A 20,652-nucleotide genomic window follows, 5' to 3' on the forward strand; every position below is an offset into this window, starting at 1 on the left:
TAATGTCCTTGAGGGAAGGAGATCTGCCATCTTTAGCTGGTCTGGTTTTCGAGTGACTCCAGACCCACAGCAATGTGATTGACTCTTATCTGCCCTCTGAAATGTCCCATCAAGCCACTCAGGTCAATTAGGGATAAGCAATAAATGCTGACCTAGTCAGCGACACCCACATCCCCCAAACAAATAAATAAATCATTTCTGAAAGCTTTCCCACCACTGAGGTTAATCTGACTGGCCTGTAGTTGCTGGGTTCATCCTTACTTGAACAGGGGTGTAACATTTGCAATTGTCTAGTCCTCTGGCACCACCCCTGTATCTAAGGAAGATTGGAAGTTTATGGCCAGTGGAGATTTTGATAGAGGTTTAGAACCATAGGAAAGTTACGGCAGAGAAGGAAGCCATTCAGCCCATTGTGTCTGCGCCAGCTGAAAAACCTAGCTGCCCAATCTAATCCCACTTTCCAACACCTGCTCCGTAGCTTTGCAGGTAACTGCACTTCAGGTGCAGGTCCAGGTACCTTTTTAAATGGGTTGAGGGTTTCTGCCTCCGCCACTGATCTGGGCAGTGAATTCCAGACACCCACCACCCTCTGGGTGGACAAGATTTTCCTCATGTCCCCTCTAATCCTTCTACCAATCACCTTAAATCTGTGTTCCCGGTAAGTGACCTCTCCGCGAGGGGAAACAGGTCCTTCCTGTCTACTCTATCTTGGCCCCTTGTAATTTTATGCACCTCAATTCAGTCAGCCCTCAGCCTCCTCAGTTCTAAGGAAAACGACCCTCGCCAAACCAATCTTTTCTCATCGCTGCAACTTTACAAGATTATGACAGGTTTGGATAAGGTCGACAAAGAAAAGCTGTTCCCATTAGTTGATGGTATGAGGACGAGGTGCCACAGATTTAAGATTTTGGGTAAGAGATGCTGGTGGGGGGGGGGCGGGGGGATGTGAGGAAGAATTTTCTTCACAGCAAGTGTCAATGAGCTGCAACTCGCTGTCTATAAGGACAGTGGAAGTGGAGATGATCAATGATTTATAAATGAAATTGGATGGGCACTTGAGGGAAATAAATTTGAAAGGCTATGGGGATAGGACAGGGGTATGCGGCTGAGGTGGAGCAGAGTGTTGTCAGTGGACATGTGAAAGCTGAGTCCTTGTCTTTACATCGTGTCTCCAAGGAGCAGCATAAGGATGAGAAATAGGAGGGAGTGAGGAGAGATCCATGGGGGTCTCCAGAGGTGATGGTGCAGGGGCAAGAAGAGAAGCCATTGAACAAGATTCTCCGGCAATCATTGGATGGGTAAGAGTGGAAACAAGTGAGTTCAGTCCCACTGAGCTGGACAATGAAGGAGAGGCACTGAAGGAGGATGTTGTGTTCAACAGTGTCAAAGACTGCAGAGGTAGAGAGGAATCAAGAGGGAGAGTTTCACAGTCAGAGTCAAAGAAGGGGCTATTTGTGACTTTGATTTTTGTTATTTCAGAGCTGTGACAGGAGCAGAAGCCAGATTGGAGATTAAAGCATGGAGATTGAGAAACTTGCAGGGAATAAGAAGCCAACAAATTGATGAAAGGAAAGTGAGGCTGGAGATGGAGATGTACATGTCGAACTCTCCACCCACAGGTCAAACTGGGTGAGTCCCTGATCGAACCCTATCTTCTAGAATACACAATCTCATTTTTGATTTAATGTTCCAGAAACCATTAAAGTCAGTTCACTTTTACAGGATATTCCACGTGCTGTAGCTGGGAGACTGGAATCTTTGAGTTCCATCAGAGGAGCTTGCTTGTTGCAGCTACAGAAGAGGGTGTGGGTCCAAGGTACAGAGGGCCGGAGAGAAGAGGGGAGAGGCTGGGAATGGGGAGAAAGAGGCAGCCAGGGAGCATGGAGTAGTGAGGGGAGTAAGATGGGGGACAGGCATTTATTACAGTCTGGACAGTCTCACCCTGACTATAAGGGCCATTTATACAAGGGAGGAAACCAACTCAAAACTAAACCAATCTTATTAGAGACAGCAAGATATTGGAGATACTGGAAGTCTGATAAAAAGAACAGAAAATGCTGGAAATCCTCAGTGGGTCTGACAGTGTCTGTGGGGAGAGGACGGTGAGGTTAATGGTTCAGGTTGATGACCATTCCTGAGAACAGGATCAGGATCTGAAACATCAACCTCACCTTCCTCTCTCCACAGATACTCTCTGATCCACTGAGTATTTCCAGCATTTTCTGCATTATTTCTAATATGACTCATCCCCATTTCAGACTAGATTCTGTGTTTTTTTTGGTTTGGATTCTATTTCAGAATACACTGGGAAGCTGATGTTGGCTTTGTATCTGACGTTGATTTTGGAAATACATTCCCTGCTTGCTTTGACCACTGTTGTTCGATTTCTGGATTGTGTGTCTCTGTGACCAATGAAATAGGAGGCAAACACTTACCCGGTGTTTAATGTCTTTTACCATCTCCAGTACTAAACATTGGGCTTGTTGAAAGGTAATGAAGCTGTGTTCAGCATTCACTATCTGACAATACTCCACAGCTGCTGGTCAGAGGCCGTGCTGATCTTTGAGGTTTGTCTCTGCATCGTGTTCAGTGAATTGACAGGAATTACTTTCACAGTTCAATCTCTCATTTGATTTGTCCCCAAATCTGAGACATTTTAACACTGATCTGATGATGTTGGTGTGAGTTCAGCCCCACGTAATAAACAGACAGATGTCCATCTGCTGGGCTCTGTCCCAGACTGGAGTCACCCCTTACATCAAATCCCTTTACTAAAAATTGTACACAAGATTTACTTGGACCTCTGTGTGGTTATGAAGGTGTTTCTGGTTTTTGTGTGTTTTGAGACAGAAACTGATCCCACTTCACATTCCACTGCACGGCCTCATTCTGGGTAATTGTTCTCAATGGTCAGACTCTCCCAGTCTCATTCCCACCTTATCTCATTAGCTTTGTGTACTGTCTACAGGACCAGTGTTTGTCAGAGTAAATGGGACTTTCTCTTACCTTTCTCCCCAGTCGATCTGTGGAAGCTCTTTGAGTGGGAAGGGTTCTCTCTGGTTGGTGCTCTCTCAATCCTGTGCGGGTTCACCTGCTATTGTTCCTCAGTCTACAATCCCTGCTTACTTCCAGCTGTGGACCTTTCTCATCACTCCGTCATTCACCAGGAGATCTAACTATAGCAGGGCAGAAAATGAAAAGAATGCAGGCGGTGTGAGGTAATGTAATGTACACTTTTCTTCCAGGCCATCAAAATTGAATTTGAGGGTCACGTGTTTCTCTTTAATTTTGTACTTTCCAGATCTCCAGCCCAGTGTTTGCGACAGAAATGAGCCTATTTTCTCGGCACCGTGGAGAAACTGACATTGTATCAGAAACTGTCTCTTGGATTGCTGAGGTAACAGAGGGACAAATAGCTGCCGGGATCCTCCACATCTTCAGGATCAGGGCCACGTCTGTCTGGTGAATTTAGTCCCTTTCTCAGATCCCCAGCTCACCCACCTGGAATTCCTGCAAACCTGCACAATTTAATATGGAAATGTGGCATTTTTTTAGTGTTTTAGGAAAACGTCTGATCTCACGGGGTCTATCCTCCCCAGGTTACACACTGTCTGAACACACTGGGTCCATCCTCCCCGGGTTACACACTGTCTGATCTCACTGGGTCCATTCTCCCCGGGTTACACATTGTCTGATCTCACTGGGTCCATCCTCCCCAGGTCACACACTGTCTGATCTCACTGGGTCCATCCTCCCCGGGTTACACACTGTCTGATCTCACTGGGTCCATCCTCCCCGGGTTACACACTGTCTGATCTCACTGGGTCCATCCTCCCCGGGTTATTCACTGTCATCACACTGGGTCCATCTCGGGTTACACACTGTCTGATCTCACTGGGTCCATCCTCCCCGGGTTACACACTGTCTGATCTCACTGGGTCCATCCTCCCCGGGTTACACACTGTCTGATCACACTTGGTCCATCCTCCCCGTGTTACTCACTGTCTGATCACACTGGGTCCATCCTCCCCGGGTTATACTGTCTGATCTCACTGGGAGGATCCTCCCCGGGTTACACACTCTCCTCTCACTGGGTCCATCCTCCCCGGGTTACACACTGTCTGATCTCACTGGGTCCACCCTCCCCGGGTTACACACTGTCTGATCTCACTGGGTCCACCCTCCCCGGGTTACACACTGTCTGATCACACTTGGTCCATCCTCCACGGGTTACACACTGTCTGATCACATTGGGTCCATCCTCCCCCGGGTTACACACTGTCTGATCACACTGGGTCCGCATTATCAAAGATCATTCGGGGTCGTTGGGAGAGTGGAATTTGAAACACAAACAGATCAGCCATGACCTTATTGAAAAGCGGAGCAGGCTAGAGAGGCCGAATGGCCTAGTTTTGCTCCAATACGTATTTTCGTATGTGTAGGTCTTATTTAAGGAAGAATGCCAATGCATTGGAAGAATTTCAGACAAGTTTTGCTCAACTAATACCTGGAATGGGCGAGTTGTCTTATGAGGAATGGTTGGTCAGGCTAGACTTGTATCTACTGGAGTTTAGAAGGGTAACAGGCCACTTGATTGAAACATACAAGATACTGAGGGGTCTTGACAAGGGTGGATGTGGAAAGGATGTTTCCCCTTGTCGGAGAATCTAGAACTAGGGGTCACTGTTTAAAAATAAGGTGTCGCCCATTTAAGACAGAGATGAGGAGAATTTTTTTCTCTGACTGTCATGAGTCTTTGGAACTCTGTTCCTCAAAAGGCAGTGGAAGCAGAGACATTGAATATTTTTACAGCAGAGGTAGATAGATTCTTGATAAGCAAGGGGTGAAAGGTTACTGGGGATAGGCGGGAATGTGGAGTCGAGGTTACAATCAGATCAACCATGATTGTATTGAATGGTGGAGCAGGCCCAAGGGGCCGAGAGGCCTACTCCTGCTCCTAATTGGTTTGGTTAATCGCAGATGACCCCTTTTAAAAATGAGAGGGATGATGGAGAACAGGAGCAGATTCAGCAGGGGTGGGGGGGGGGCGGGGGAGGGTCCCACTGTTAAACAGACCATCCTGGTCTGCGAACACTTCCCACAGAATGGCTATAGCCACGGGGGAATGGATTTACCACAGGAACCCATGGAACATCATCTCTCTGGGAGAAGACAGCTTTAAATGGGAAGAGGAATGAATTAATGCAGAATGATTCAGAATCAGGTTCAGAAACTACATTCACATTATCTTGAACCCACAGGGCTTTCTGTCTCTGCGCTGTCTTCATAAATTCTTTCACCGTCAATTCCTGGTTTACTTTGTACAAATCAGAGTGTGATCATTTCAGTTGATCATTGTTTGTAGGATTTGTGCCCGAGTTTCACCCTCTGATGTAAGGTCGCTTCTGTTATGAGATTGGTTTGTATCTGAAGAACTTTAAGAAAAAAAGCTGGCAGTTCTTACAAAAACAAATTTAACTGGTTTGACAAATCTTCACCCAGTTCAGCTGTCAAGAATGTTTAAGGCTAGTTAGAAATGTTTCTTTCTCACTTCTTCAGTAAGTTCAGTGAAACAGACACAAGGTTAAACACCAATTGTTACATCTGTATCTTGAACATGATGAAAAGTCTCACTGATTAGCTCATGTTTGAAGTTTTAGTCAAACACCCGAGAGCTCTTTCATTACCTGAGTTGCTCCGTATTGAGTGGGGTAAGTGCATGGGTGTGGTTAAACCCTGCGGGCCGACTCCGCCAGAGGTCCTGAACCTGCTTTCCTGTAACTTCAAAACTGAAATCTTCCCCAAAAGATGCAGTATGAATTGTGGTAAACATCCAGAGTGAGGAAGAGAAGTCCAGGGCCCACCCCTGTCACAGCTACCTAGGATGGTCTAACACTCTGATTATCTCACACCATCCCTCTTCAAAATGAAAGGAGGGTGCAGAACAACAGCGGCCTGATCTGAGGACCCTCATTGTTAAACAGACCACCCTCAGTAACTGTCTGAGTTCACACTGAGCGACATGAGGAAAAGGAATGGCCACAACCTCCCAGACAACATAATCTCACTGGGAGAAATTATCTTTCAAAAGGAAGATTAAAGACAGACATAGAACACAGGCTCAGAAACTATATTAACCTTACCTTGATCCACAGATTCTCCATTTCCACGGGCAGCCTCCCAGTTCCGTCCGTGTAAACCTGTTGCCCCCAATCCCGAGGTTGTTCCTGGTTTTCTTTCAGCAAATCATCATTTGGTAATTGGATCTGATGCTTCTGTCCTCTGACTGGAAGCTGCTGTTTAAAATAAATACAAGTCGAACTGGTTTAACAACTCTTTCAACCGTGAACAAAGTTAGTCATAAACATTTCAGATTTCCAGCACCCGCAGTATTTTGATTTTAATTCTTTATTAAATACTGTCTCACGGCCCATTCAATAGAAATGAATCATTCCCTTTCTGTCTGAAACTGTATTCAATGCTCCACCAATTCCCTGATATTTGGCTTTTCAGACCAACACCTAACAGTCAATGTCTGATGTTTCAATGTGGTCAGAACTTGCCACTTCGAAAGATCAACACTTTAACCATTTAACTGCTGAATGAAAGTGTTGTTGAACGAGGAGGAAGTGATTTTGCCATGGTTACTCCTATTATGTTCAGGATGGTATTCACTCCAGCTGTCTGTTGCCCCTTCACCTGGTGCTAACTGATCTACATTGGGTCCCAGCTTGGCAACGCCTCAATTTTAACATTTTTATTTCTCATGTTCAATTCCCTCCATGGTCTCACCCCTCTCTATCTCTGTAACCTCAGTGCTCAAATGGGGCAGCACAGTGGTTAGCACCGCAGCCTCACAGCTCCAGTGACCCGGGTTTGGTTCTGGGTACTGCCCGTGTGGAGTTTGCAAGTTCTCCCTGTGACCGTGTGGGTTTCCACCGGGTGCTCTGGTTTCCTCCCACAGCCAAAAACTTGCAAGTTGATTGGTAAATTGGCCTTTGTAAATTGCCCCTCGTGTAGGTAGGTGGTAAGAGAATTGTGGGGATATGGTGGGGAATATGGGATTAATGTAGGATTAGTATAAATGGGTGGTTGATGGTTGGCACAGACTCGGTGGGCTGAAGGGCCTGTTTCAGTGCTGTATCACTCTATGACTCCTCCAGACCTGTAAACCTCCAAGATCTCTGTGCTCCTCCAATTCTGGCCTCTTCTACACCCCAATTTCCTTTGTCCCTACATTAGTATCCAAGCCTTGAGCTGTCTAGGCCCTAAGCTCCAGAATTTGCTCTCAAAGCCAAACAGCTCCCCCTCCCTCTACGCTTCAGATGATTTTAAAAATCACCATTTTAACCAAGCATTTACTCAAAAGAGATGTGAGTTGCTGCAGTGCATCTTGTAGATGGGACACACTGCTGCCACTGTGAGTCGGTGATGGAGGGAGTGAATGTTGAGGGTGGTAGATGGGGTATTGATGAAGCCGGCTGCTTTGCCCTGGATGAGTGTGGTTGGAGCTGCACCCATCCAGGCACGTGTCAGCTGCCAACTCCAGTTCCTGCCCACGGGAACTGCAACTGATGAATTGTAACCAGGGGCTGAAATGTGTCTCCGGGTGACATCACAAAGGAAGCCAGGAGCCAATCACACAGCAGCCAGCCCAAGCCCCGCCCAGTCACGGTATTACAGGGTCACATGACCAGGCTCTGCTCTTGGTGCAGTCTCACTGGACTGGAGGGCAGGTTGTAGAATCAGCCCAAAAGATGGCGTTTTCTGTGACCCCCAGGTCCTCTCTAACAATGACTCGAGTGTGCCGCACAGCCTCAAAAAACCCACATACGCTGAATGTGTGGTATTCAAACAATCTATATAGTCTCGGAATGGGACTTTCTCTTACCTTTATCCCCAGTTGATCTATGACAGCTCTTTGAATGGGAAGGGTTCTCTCTGGTTGGTGCTCTCACAATCCTGTGCTGTTTCACCTGCTGTTGTTCCTCAGTCTACAATCCCTGTTTACTTCCAGCTGTGGACCTTTCTCATCACTCCGTCATTCACCAGGAGATCTAATTATGGCAGGACAGAAAATGAGAATATTACTGATGGTCTCAAGATAAATGTAATGTACACTTGTTCTTTAATGTTTAATAATAAAAGGTAACAAACTTAAATAAAATATCTCACTGAATAAACACACTATTGAGGAGCTCTGCTCCTACATTCCATCTTTCTTTACAGTCACAGCCACCACGTGATAGTTTTATTCCTCAATCCCCAGTTAGAGACAGTTTATTCACCATGTCTCAATCTTCAGTCCCCGGTTAGAGACAGTTTATTCACCATGTCTCAATCTTCAGTCCCCGGTTAGAGACAGTTTATTCTCCATGTCGCCACCTTCAGTCCCCGGTTAGAGACAGTTCATTCTCCATGTCTCCACCTTCAGTCCCCGGTTAGAGACAGTTTATTCACCATGTCTCAATCTTCAGTCCCCGGTTAGAGACAGTTTATTCACCATGTCTCAATCTTCAGTCCCCGGTTAGAGACAGTTTATTCTCCATGTCTCAATCTTCAGTCCCCGGTTAGAGACAGTTTATTCACCATGTCTCAATCTTCAGTCCCCGGTTAGAGACAGTTTATTCACCATGTCTCAATCTTCAGTCCCCAGTTAGAGACAATTAATTCTCCATGTCTCCACCTTCAGTCCCCGGTTAGAGACAGTTCATTCTCCATGTCTCCACCTTCAGTCCCCGGTTGGAGACAGTTTATTCTCCATGTCTCCACCTTCAGTCCCCAGTTAGAGACAGTTCATTCTCCATGTCTCCACCTTCAGTCCCCGGTTAGAGACAGTTCATTCTCCATGTCTCCACCTTCAGTCCCCGGTTAGAGACAGTTCATTCTCCATGTCTCCGTCTTCAATCCCCGGTTAGAGACAGTTCATTCTCCATGTCTCCGTCTTCAGTCCCCGGTTAGAGACAGTTCATTCTCCATGTCTCTGTCTTCAGTCCCCGGTTAGAGACAGTTTATTCTCTATGTCTCCACCTTCAATCCCCGGTTAGAGACAGTTCATTCTCCATGTCTCCACCTTCAGTCCCCGGTTAGAGACAGTTCATTCTCCATGTCTCCACCTTCAGTCCCCAGTCAGGGACAGTTTATTCTCTATGTCTCCACCTTCAATCCCCAGTTAGAGACAGTTCCTTCTCCATGTCTCCACCTTCAGTCCCCGGTTAGAGACAGTTCATTCTCCATGTCTCCACCTTCAATCCCCAGTCAGGGACAGTTTATTCTCCATGTCTCGATATTCAGTCCCTGTTTGGAGACAGTTTATTCTCCATGTCTCGATATTCAGTCCCTGTTTAGAGACAGTTTATTCTCCATGTCTTGCCTGTTTTGGGATCAGATTGGCTATTTTTGAATCAGTGGACATTCCATTACATTTTCTGGCTGAACTCTAATCAGGGACCAGACTCCCAGTTTCCATTTGTATTTTAGTGGAACCATGAACAAACAGGGAGGGTTGATAGGAAAATATCATCAGTAACACGGTTCTACCTACAAAAGGCAGCTGTATTGTCACAACACTGTGACTGGAAGTGTAACTATAGTAGTCAGTTCACTTCACTTAGTATTCACATAACACAGCATGGGGCTGATATATCAGCAGAACAAGATATTTCTGCTGCTCTGCTCCTTTTTAGTGTGGACACTCTGCTGAATAAGTGTTGTTGACTGGGTTTCTAACAGCCTTGCGTTGGTACTGGACGACTCTGAGACTGCATGTGCTTCCAGTTAGGTACAAACTCCAAAGTGGGGCTGTTAAGGAATGTTTGTAACTATAAGTGAGACATCTTAATAGGAATATTTAACAATCAAAATAGTTATTTACAGTACCTCAATGTGGAAATTCACAGGAGTTTTCACAATTTATGTACATAACTGGATAATATTTGACAACTCATTTACATATTGTTACGAAGAAGGGTCACTGACCTGAAACGTTAACTCTGCTTCTCTGTCCACAGATGCTGCCAGACCTGCTGACTATTACCAGCATTCCTTGTTATCCCTCTGACCCTCTGTACTTCCGAGAGTCCTAACATCCATTGTATATTCCGTTGCCTTGTTAGTCCTCCCAAAATGCATCAGCTCACACAGAAACAGATTATGATTGAATTTTTCCTCCCTTGAACCATGACTTGTAAAAGACCGCAATCCCACTGTTGTTAAAGTTAAAACAAAGCAGTAGGGTTTCTTAACACAGTCTTAAACTTAGGAAGGGGTTAACTTCCCAACACATGCTCACGAACATATAATGAAAGGTAAAGACATAAAAAGGGCAAGGACATTTGCTAAATAGAAAAAAAATCTTAACTGCAAACAAACATAGATTGCTGTTGAAACTAGAATCCTTTTTTTAATTATCAGAAAGTCCAAAACTGGAGTTAACAGACTGGAAATGTCGAGTTGGGTACAAGTCACTGGAAAAACCTCTTTTTTTTTTAGAACATTACAGCGCAGTACAGGCCTTTTGGCCCTCGATGTTGCGCCGACCTGTGAAACCATCTGACCTACATTATTCCATTTTCATCCATATGTCTATCCAATGGCCATTTAAATGCCCTTAAAGTTGGCGAGTCTACTACTGTTGCAGGCAGGGTGTTCCACGCCCCTACTACTCTCTGAGTAAAGAAACTACCTCTGACATTTGTCCTATATCTATCACCCCTCAACTTAAAGCTATGTCCCCTCGTGTTTGCCATCACCATCCGAGGAAAAAGGCTCTCACTATCCACCGTGTCCAACCCTCTGATTATCTTATATGTCTCTATTCAGTCACCTCTCCTCCTCCTTCTCTCCAACGAAAACAACCTCAAGTCCCTCAGCCTTTCCTCGTAAGACCTTCCCTCCATACCAGGCAACATCCTAGTAAATCTCCTCTGCACCCTTTCCATCGCTTCCACATCCTTCCTATAATGCAGTGACCAGAACTGCACGCAATACTCCAGGTGCGGTCTCACCAGAGTTTTGTACAGCTGTAGCATGACCTCGTGGCTCCGAAACTCGATCCCCCTACTAATAAAAGCTAACACACCATATGCCTTCTTAACAGCCCTATTAACCTGGGTAGCAACCTTCAGGGATTTATGCACCTGGACACCAAGATCTCTCTGTTCATCTACACTACCAAGAATCTTCCCATTAGCCCAGTACTCTGCATTCCTGTTACTACTTCCAAAGTGGATCACCTCGCACTTTTCCACATTAAACTCCATTTGCCATCTCTCAGCCCAGCTCTGCAGCCTATCTATGTCCCTCTGTACCCTACAACATCCTTCGGCACTATCCTTCTTACACTTCTTACACTTTCTTCCTCTTGCACTTTCAGAGATAAATTGAGGCAGCTTAATTTCTGATGCAACCTTTTCTAATGGAGAGAAAACTGGCAGAGAGCAGATTTTCTTGCCATTTTGCAGACTGCACCTTCTTTTTAATTTTCTTGCAGGGAGGCCTCAGAGAAGTTCGATGCAGCTTCAAGACAGCTGTGGCTTTTGAATGAGCTGTTCCCTCAACTGCTACTGTTTCAAATCCAGGCAGACTGAAAAGTATGACTTCTGGGCCATGTGACTGGACCACTTCAAGTGGCTGTCCCACCTCCTCCATTTTAACAAGTGGTACACAGAAGTAAAAACTTAACATGCTGTGTATAGTGGCAGTTGACAATAACACCCAAGTGCACAAAAACACAATGTACAGTTGGTTCTCATCTGCTCATGACAATGTCTGTAATAATAAATATTTAGGCTTGAGAAAATCAGAGTCAGTAACTTAATAATTTAAAGCAGAATGTGTAATTAAATACAGATTGCGCTTATTTTTAGGATAAATCAAATCACTATCGATGAAAACAGAAACAGTTCTTAAAGAATTGGAGTTTGAGGATTTATTGGGGTTACTTTCCAGACACAATAGGTGAGATTAGGAGAATTGGAGTTTGAGTATGTATCAGGGTTGCTGTCCTGACAAAATAGGTGAGATTGGGGGAGAATTGGAGTTTGAGGATTTAATAGTTTAACAAAGTCTTTAAAAAGCACATCATCCCTTCAGTATTTGGGTGTTTATTTAAATAGGTCCATTTTGATCAATTCGTTACTGATCAACGTTGAACTATTTGGAGATAAAAGGCAGGATCTGAAGAGAATAACAATTTCTGTCCACAATGAAAAGGCCGGGCAGTGGGACGAGGTGATTTGTTCTTGCAGAGAACAAGCACGATCAGGACGGGCCGAATGGCCTCTGCTGTAACCATTCTATGATTCAGATGAAAGGTCACAGACCTGAAAGGTGAACTCTGTTTCCCTCTCCACAGATGCTGACAGACCAGATGCTGTGTATTTCCAGCATTTTCTGTTTTTATTTCAGATTTCAAGTATTTTCCGTTTTATTTCTTTTCCCAAAACAGAAATTTAACGAAAACTGCGCACGACCCAGGCTGGGTGAACGGGGGAGGGGTGCTGGAGCGGAGCATGCGTAATACCGCCACCGAACGCTGCATAAATTAATGACACTCCATCTGTCCGCTCCTCCCACTGGTCGCGGATGTACAGATTGACAACCACATCTGCCGATAGAACAGGCCGGGGGCAATCCCAGCTCCGCCCCATTCCGGCAACAAGGTCGCTCGTGCTCACGTGGCTCGGCCGTGAAACGGACTTCTGCGCGGGTCAGGTTGCGATGGTCAACGTCCTCTTCCCACTGCGCATGACCGCTTTTTGATTGATGTGCGCGAGAAACAATCGGAGGGGAGGCGGGGCTGTTTGTATTGCGCCTGCGCCGGACTGGCCAATGATCGGCGGGATTTGCTGCTGAGACTCAGTTGAAGAGGAAGGGTCACCGGCCTGAGATAAGAAGGTAAGAGAGTAAATAGTGAGAATGAGACTGGGAGAGTCTGATCACCCAGTACAATTATCCAGCATGAAGACCTGCAATGGAAGGGCAAGTGGCAGCAATTTCTCTCTCATGACAGGATGGGAAACAAGAGGGCGCAGATTTAAAAGAATTGACCAAAGAAGCAGAAGCGACTTTGAGGAAAATCATCTTCAGAGAGCGAGTGGTTCAGGTCTGGAATGTAATGTCTGAGAGTTTGGTGGAGGCAGGTTCAATGGAGACATTCAAAAGGGAATTAGACTCTGATCTGAAAAGGAAGAATGTACAGGATTTGCGGGCGGGAGATTGGCACCAGGTGAATTGCTCATTCGGAGAGCTGGTACAGACAGGACGGGCCGAATGGCCTCCTTCTGCTCTGTAACAATTCTGTGATTGTGATTCTGTGAAAATAAACAGTCACAAGTGAATCTTCTGTGTATTTTAGATTAAAGGGATTTGATCTCTGAGGTAGTCTGCCCGGCAGATGTACTCTAACTCCCAGCCCCCAATACCAATGGGGAAAGAACTGACCTTTGTGGTCCCCATAATGTTATACTGTGTGTTATTGTAGTACTAGACAGTGTTACTGAATTCAGATATATTTCATATCCAACTATCAAAATAAATGATTTTACAATGCTGAACTGGATGCTGCATTGCACTTCAGTTATTTCCCCTCAGCAAATCTATTTCTGGATTTCAAAATTGTAGTTAAATCACTGTCATTCAACTATAAACATGAAGATATGGAAAGCTTATTTTAATAAAAATTTGTTAAAATTAACAATAATCCCTTGGAATTATTTTCAGAATAAAGATTCTCGTTGATCACCCAGTTCAGCTTGGCTGAGAGTTTTTTTTAAATTAAACTGAGAACAGTGTCTGCCCGGATACATTCTCTATTCATTTCTGTGCTCGTTCAACACAATCACCTGATTATTCTGGGGATCTTTTATTTAGGGGAGGTGGTGATGTAGTGGATGAGTAACTCGGAGACCCAGGGTATTGCTCTGGGGACATGGGTTCGAATCCCACCACAGCAGAAGGTGGAATTTGAATTCAATTAATAAATCTGGAATTTAAAAAAAAGCTAGTCAAATGATGGCCATGAAACCATTGTCGATTGTTGTAAAAACCCATCTGGTTACCTGGTCTGGCCTACATGTGACTCCAGACCCACAGCAATGTGGTTGACTCTGACATGCCCTCTGAAATGGCCTAGCAAACCACTCAGTTGTATCTAACCACTACAAAATCAATAAAAAGGAATGAAACCGGACGGGCCACCCAGCATCAACCTAGACACCGGAAAAGACAACGGCAAACCCAGCCCTGTCAACCCTGCAAAGTCCTCCTTACTAACATCTGGGGGCTTGTGCCAAAGTTGGGAGAGCTGTCCCACACATTAGTCAAGCAACAGCCTGCATAGTCATACTCACGGAATCAGACCTGACAATGTCCCAGAGACTGACATCACCTTCTCCGGGTATGTCCTGTCCCAGTGGCAGGACAGACCCAGCAGAGGTGGCGGCACAGTGGTATACAGTAGGGAGGGAGTTGCCCTGGGAGTCCTCAACATCGACTCTGAAGTCTCATGGCGTGAGGTCAAACATGGGCAACGTAACCTCCTACTGATTACCACCTACCGCCCTCCCTCAGCTGATGACTCAGTACTCCTCCATGTTGAACAGCAATTGGAGGAAGCACTGAGGGTGGCAAGGGCACAGAATATACTCTGGGTGGGGGACTTCAATGTCCATCACCAAGGTCGCTCAGTAGCACCACTACTGACCGAGCTGGCTGAGTCCTAAAGGACAGAGCTGCTAGACAGGGTCTGCGGCAGGTGGTGAGGGAACCAACAAGAAAACATACTTGACCTCGGCCTCACCAATCTTCCTGCTGTAGATGCATCTGTCCATGGCAGTATTGGTAGGAGCGACCATCGCACAGTCATTGGGTAGACGAAGTCCCGCCTTCACATTGAGGATACCCTCCTTCGTGTTATGTGGCACTACCAGCGTGCTAAATGGGATAGGTTTCGAACAGATCCAGCAATGCAAAACTGGGCATCCATGAGGCGCTGTGGGCCATCAGCAGCAGCAGAATTGTACTCAACCACAATCTGTAACCCCATGGCCCAGCATATCCCCCACTCTATCATTACCTTCAAGCCAGGAGACCAACCCTGGTTCAATGAAGTGTGAAGGAGGGCATGCCAGGAGCAGCACCAGGCATACCTCAAAATGAGGTGTCAACCTGGTGAAGCTACAACACAGGATTACTTGCATACCAAACTGCGGAAGCAGCATGCGATAGACAGAGCTAAGCGATCCCATAACCAACGGATCAGATCTAAGCTCTGCAATTCTGCCACATCCAGCTGTGAATGATGGTGGACAATTAAACAACTAACTGGAGGAGGTGGCTCCACAAATATCCCCATCCTCAATGATGGGGGAACCCAACACATCAGTGCAAAAGATAAGGCTGAAGCATTTGCAACAATCTTCAACCAGGAATGCCGAGTTGCTGATCCATCTCGGCCTCCTCCTGATGTCCGCAGCATCACAGATGCCAGTCTTCAATCAATTCGATTCATTCCATGTGATATCAAGAAATGACTGAAGGCACTGGATACTGCAAAGTCTATGGGCCATGACAATATTCTGGCAATAGTACTGAAGACCTGTGCTCCAGAACTTGCCACGCCCCTAGCCAAGCTGTTCCAGTACAGCTACAACACTGGCATCTACCCTGCAATGTGGAAAATTGCTCGGGTATGTCCTGTGCGCAAAAAGCAGTACCGCACCTGGAGTATTGCGTGCAGTTCTGGTCACCGCATTATAGAAAGGATGTGGAAGCTATGGAAAGGGTGCAGAGGAGATTTACTAGGATGTTGCCTGGTATGGAGGGAAGGTCTTACGAGGAAAGGCTGAGGGACTTGAGGTTGTTTTCGTTGGAGAGAAGGAGGAGGAGAGGTGACTTAATAGAGACATATAAGATAATCAGAGGGTTAGATAGGGTGGATAGTGAGCGTCTTTTTCCTCGGATGGTGATGGCAAACACGAGGGGACATAGCTTCAAGTTGAGGGGTGATAGATATAGGACAGATGTGAGAGGTAGTTTCTTTACTCAGAGAGTAGTAAGGGCGTGGAATGCCCTGCCTGCAGCAGTGGTAGATTCGCCAACTTTAAGGGCATTTAAGTAGACATTGGATAGACACATGGATGAAAATGGAATAGTGTAGGTCAGATGGTTTCACAGCTCGGCGCAACATCGAGGGCCGAAGGGCCTGTACTGCGCTGTAATATTCTAATTCTAAAAAAAAAAGTACAACCCAGCCAATTACCGCCCCATCAGCCTACTCTCAAACATCAGTAAAGTGATGGAAGGTGTCATCTACAGTGCCATCTAGCGGCACCTGCTTAACAATAGCCTGCTCAGTGACGCTCAGTTTGGGTTCCGCCAGGGCCATTCAGCTCCTGACCTCATTCCAGCCTTGGTTCAAACATGGACAAAAAAGCTGAACTCGTGAGGTGAGGTGAGAGTGACTGCCCTTGACATCAAGGCAGCTTTTGACCGAGTATGGCATCAAGGAGGCCTAGCAAAACTGAGGTCAGTAGGAATCGGTGGAGAACCCCCCGCTGGCTGGAGTTATACCTAGCGCAAAGGAAGATGGTTGTGGTTGTTAGAGGTCAATCATCTGAGCTCCAGGACATCACTGCAGGAGTACCTCAGGGTAGTGTCCTCGGCCCAACTATCTTCAGCTGCTTCATCAATGACCTTCCTTCAATCATCAGGTCAGAAGTGGGGATGTTCGCTGATGATTGCACAATGTTCAGCACCATTCACAACTCCTCAGATACTGAAGCAGTCTGTGTAGAAATGCAGCAAGACCTGGACAATATCCAGGCTTGGGCTGATAACTGGCAAGTAACATTTGCGCCACACAAGTGCCAGGCAATGACCATCTCTAACGAGAGAATCTAACCATCTCCCCTTGACATTCCATGGCATTACCATCGCTGAATCCCCCACTATCAACATCCTCGGGGCTACTATTGACCAGAAAGTGAACTGGAGTAGCCATTTAAATACTGTGGCTGCAAGAGCAGGTCAGAGGCTAGGAATCCTGTGGCGATTAACTCACCTCCTGACTCCCCAAAGCCTGTCCACCATCTACAAGGCACAAGTCAGGAGTGTGATGGAACACTCTCCACTTGCCTGGATGGATGCAGCTCCAGCAACACTCAAGAAGCTCGACACCATTCAGGACAAAGCAGCCCGCTTGATTGGCACCCCATCTACAACATTCACTCCCTCCACCACCGACGCACAGTGGCAGCAGTGTGTACCATCTACAAGCTGGGTCAAGATCCTGGAACTCCCTTCCTAACAGCACTGTGGGTGTACCTACCCCACATGGACTGCAGCAGTTCAAGAAGGCAGCTCACCACCACCTTCTCAAGGGCAATTAGGGATGGGCAATAAATGCTGGCCTGGCCAGCGACGTCGACATCTCATGAATGAATTTTTAAAAAACTGCTTTTAGCAGAACTTAAAAACGCACCATGTTTCAGCGCTTTAAACACTTCCTGGAGTTTCACAAAATGTTTGTCCAAATTTGGTATTTTGGATGTATAGCGAACAATCAAATGAGTATTTTAACAGTAATTTAAATGGTCACTGATGTTAAGACCAGGTGAGAAAGGTGTCCAGGAATGTTTTACCTGGTCTTCACCTTGTCTTATTGTGACAGGGATTAATTTTAAACACACTTTGTTTTACCCTCCCCTTTGGTGAATACTTGTTCGCAGCTTTCCAATTATAAGGCAAAGAAATGACCACACAAGGTTTTCTTGGGTTTAAAGCAGAAAAGTGAAATTTATTATAACTTAAACTTAGACTCTAATACAGTTAATGCCTACGGATATACCACACACCTACACTAGCATGCACATGTGATCCACACATGCAAATAGTGACAGAAAAGAGCAAAAGAAAAATAAAATGGAGTGGTTTGAGGCAATCTCTGAAGAGGTTCTTTCTTACTGTGCTTTGAGCTCGCTGTGGGGTCCTCGATAGTAGGTAGTCTTGCTTTTCATTGGGACCCAGTATTCCTCTTAAACCTTGTTCACTGTAGAAGACCTTTCTCCCTTGGGGTTCAAGTGTCTTCAAAGGTTTCCGAAGCTGGTGAGAGCGAGATGAGAGCAGACAGGAGAGAGGTCTTTTCCAGTCCAGGAGCAAACAGCTGTCTGAGTTCAAATTCCTTGTTGAAAGTTCAAATTCAAAAAACTCCAAGTCAGTTAATCATGTGACCAAACTGGTCCTTCCACGTCTGTTTGTGTATTTGGCCATTTTAGCAGTTAACCTGGAATGCCAGCCTTTCCACCTTCAACGTCTGGTAATCAAAGTCCATTGTGGATTAAATTGGAACAGGGAATATCCCCTTTGTCCTTTGAAGTACTGTCTGTTGATATGCTAATGTCTCTCTGCAGTCAAAGTTTCCAATTGTTTTTTAAAATCAAGTTCTTTTCTTCACCAACAGTCCAAAATCAATGTTCATGTGGCAAAATTAATTGTCCTCATTCTTGACAGGTACGGGGCTTGCCTTCCACTGTAAATAGTTACAGATTTAGATGGTTTAAGATGAGCAGATTTTGAGTTGATTGGCTTTATTTCATAGAATATTATCAAATGTTTACAGAACAGGAGGCCGTTCAGCCCATTGTGTCTGTGCTGGCTTTCTCAAGGAGCAATTCACCTAGTGCTATCCCCCGGCTTCTCCCTGTAGCTCTGTACATACTTTTTTTTCAGATACTAATCCAATTCCCTTTTGAATACCTCAATTGAACCTACCTCCACCACACCAGAGTGAACTATATTCAGTCCCCAGTTAAATGCTTCAGTTCTCCGTGTCAGCTTAAAATTGGTGGCAGGAAAAACATAGATTCCCGATGAAGGGCAAAATAGAAAAACATAGAGAAAGCAAAAATATATCAATGAATATTTAGCATGGATTTCAGAAGAGGAAAACTTGCTTAACCAACCTCATTGAATTCTTTGAAGAAGTATGAGAGAATAGACAAGGGTAGAGCAGTACATGTAATTCAACGAAATGTTCAAAAAGCTTTTGTTAAAAGGGTTCTCTCTGGTTGGTGCTCTCACAATCCTGTGCTGGTTCACCTGTCTACAATCCATGTTTACTTCCAGCTGTGGACCTTTCTCATCACTCTGTCATTCACCAGAAGATCTAACTATGACAGAACAGAAAATGAGACAAATATTGACAAATATCATGAATTTGAGTCCCAGGTCACCACATTCCTGTTGTTCGTTTGTTCATTGCTGTTTCCTCCTTTCTACCTGAGCACAATGCCTGTCCTGTGGCCATTCCCTCCCCACAGCAGCACCTCTCAGATCCCAACAAACCCCATTCCATTCTCTAAATTACCAGTTATTTTACCTCAAAGTTCAATACAGTAACTGACAGCTGTTTATTCGATGGGACTGAACTCACAGGGACACCACCCAGCCGCTCCCAGTGATATAATTCTTTATTATAAACACTGCTCCATTTCTTTCCTATTGCACACTGCGCACGCTGTGGCTCTCTGCAGTTGGCAGCAGGAAATCGATTGCTGTATAGAATCATAGAATGGTTACTGCACAGAAAGAGGCTATTCAGCCAGTTAATTCAGTGTCAGTTCTCTGAGAGCAATTTAGCTACTCCTACTTCCTTGCCTTTCCTCGTAGCCCTGCAATTTTGTTCCCCTTCAGATGCTTATCTAATTCCCTTTTGAAAGTCATGATTGAATCTATCTCCACCACGTGTTTCAGACCGTGTGTTCCAGATCATAACCACCTGCTGTGTAAAAATGTTTTTTCTCATGCCGCCTTTGGTCCTTTTGCCATTCACTGTAAAGTTGTGCCCTCTATTTCGCAACCCTTTGCCAATGTAAAGTTTCTCTCTATCAACATTGTCTAGACTCTTCATGATTTTTAACACCGCTATCAAATCTCCTCTCAACCTCCTCTGAAGGCAAGAAACCCAGCTTCTCCAATCTACCCATGTAGCTGAAGTCCTTGATCCCCAGAACCGTAAAGCTTTTGCTGCATCCTCTCGAAAGCCATCAGATTCTTCCTGAAGTGTGGTGCCCACAATTGGGCACAATACTCCAGTTGAGGCTACACCAGTGATGTATGAAGGTTGATTATAATTTCCTTGCTTTGTACTCTATACCTCTTTTTATAAAGCCCAGATTCCCATGTGCCTTTACAACTATCTTCTCAACCTGCCCCACCACTTTCAACAAATTGTTCACATATACCCCAGGTCCCTCTGCTAATACTGACCCCTGGGGAACACCACTTATACCTTGATCCAGCCCGATAAACAAATGTTCACCATTACTCTCTATCTCCTGTCGCTCAGGAAATTCATATCCGTGCTGTCAATGTCCCTTTTATTCCATAGGCTTCAAATTTGTTGATGTATAATGTGTGTAACAATCTCAGTCTTGAATATACTCATTGACTGATTATCCACAGCCACCTGGGGTAGAAAATTCCATAGATTCACAACCCTCAGACTGAAGAAATTTCTGCTCATTTCAGTTCTCAATGTACCACCCCTTATCTTGCTACTATGATCTCTAGTTCTAGACTCTTCAGCTAGGGCAAGCAGCCTCTCAGCATCTACCCTATCAAGCCACCTAAGAATTTTATATGTTTCAATGA

At 45.3% G+C, this 20,652-nt stretch overlaps 2 protein-coding genes across 3 annotated transcripts in view; one reads left to right on the forward strand and one right to left on the reverse strand.

Moving 5' to 3' along the window:
* LOC137385123 (NACHT, LRR and PYD domains-containing protein 3-like) overlaps positions 1 to 12,402 on the reverse strand; it is a 104,237-nt gene extending 91,835 nt beyond the window's left edge. Inside the window, exons 1-5 of one of the 2 annotated variants that reach the window (XM_068059924.1) lie at positions 12,324 to 12,402; positions 9,979 to 10,205; positions 7,892 to 8,057; positions 6,144 to 6,296; positions 3,007 to 3,176 (exon numbers count right to left, since the gene is read on the reverse strand). The gene's annotated coding sequence lies outside the window, so the exon portion shown is untranslated. The remainder of the gene's footprint in view (positions 1 to 3,006; positions 3,177 to 6,143; positions 6,297 to 7,891; positions 8,058 to 9,978; positions 10,206 to 12,323) is intronic. The other variant, XM_068059923.1, reaches the window with a different exon arrangement.
* A 454-nt stretch (positions 12,403 to 12,856) lies between these two features.
* LOC137385124 (NACHT, LRR and PYD domains-containing protein 3-like) overlaps positions 12,857 to 20,652 on the forward strand; it is a 118,262-nt gene continuing 110,466 nt past the window's right edge. Inside the window, 1 exon segment of the mRNA XM_068059925.1 lies at positions 12,857 to 12,897. The gene's annotated coding sequence lies outside the window, so the exon portion shown is untranslated.

The sequence above is a fragment of the Heterodontus francisci genome, chromosome 28 (genome assembly GCF_036365525.1).
Source record: "Heterodontus francisci isolate sHetFra1 chromosome 28, sHetFra1.hap1, whole genome shotgun sequence".
Lineage (NCBI taxonomy): Eukaryota > Metazoa > Chordata > Chondrichthyes > Heterodontiformes > Heterodontidae > Heterodontus > Heterodontus francisci.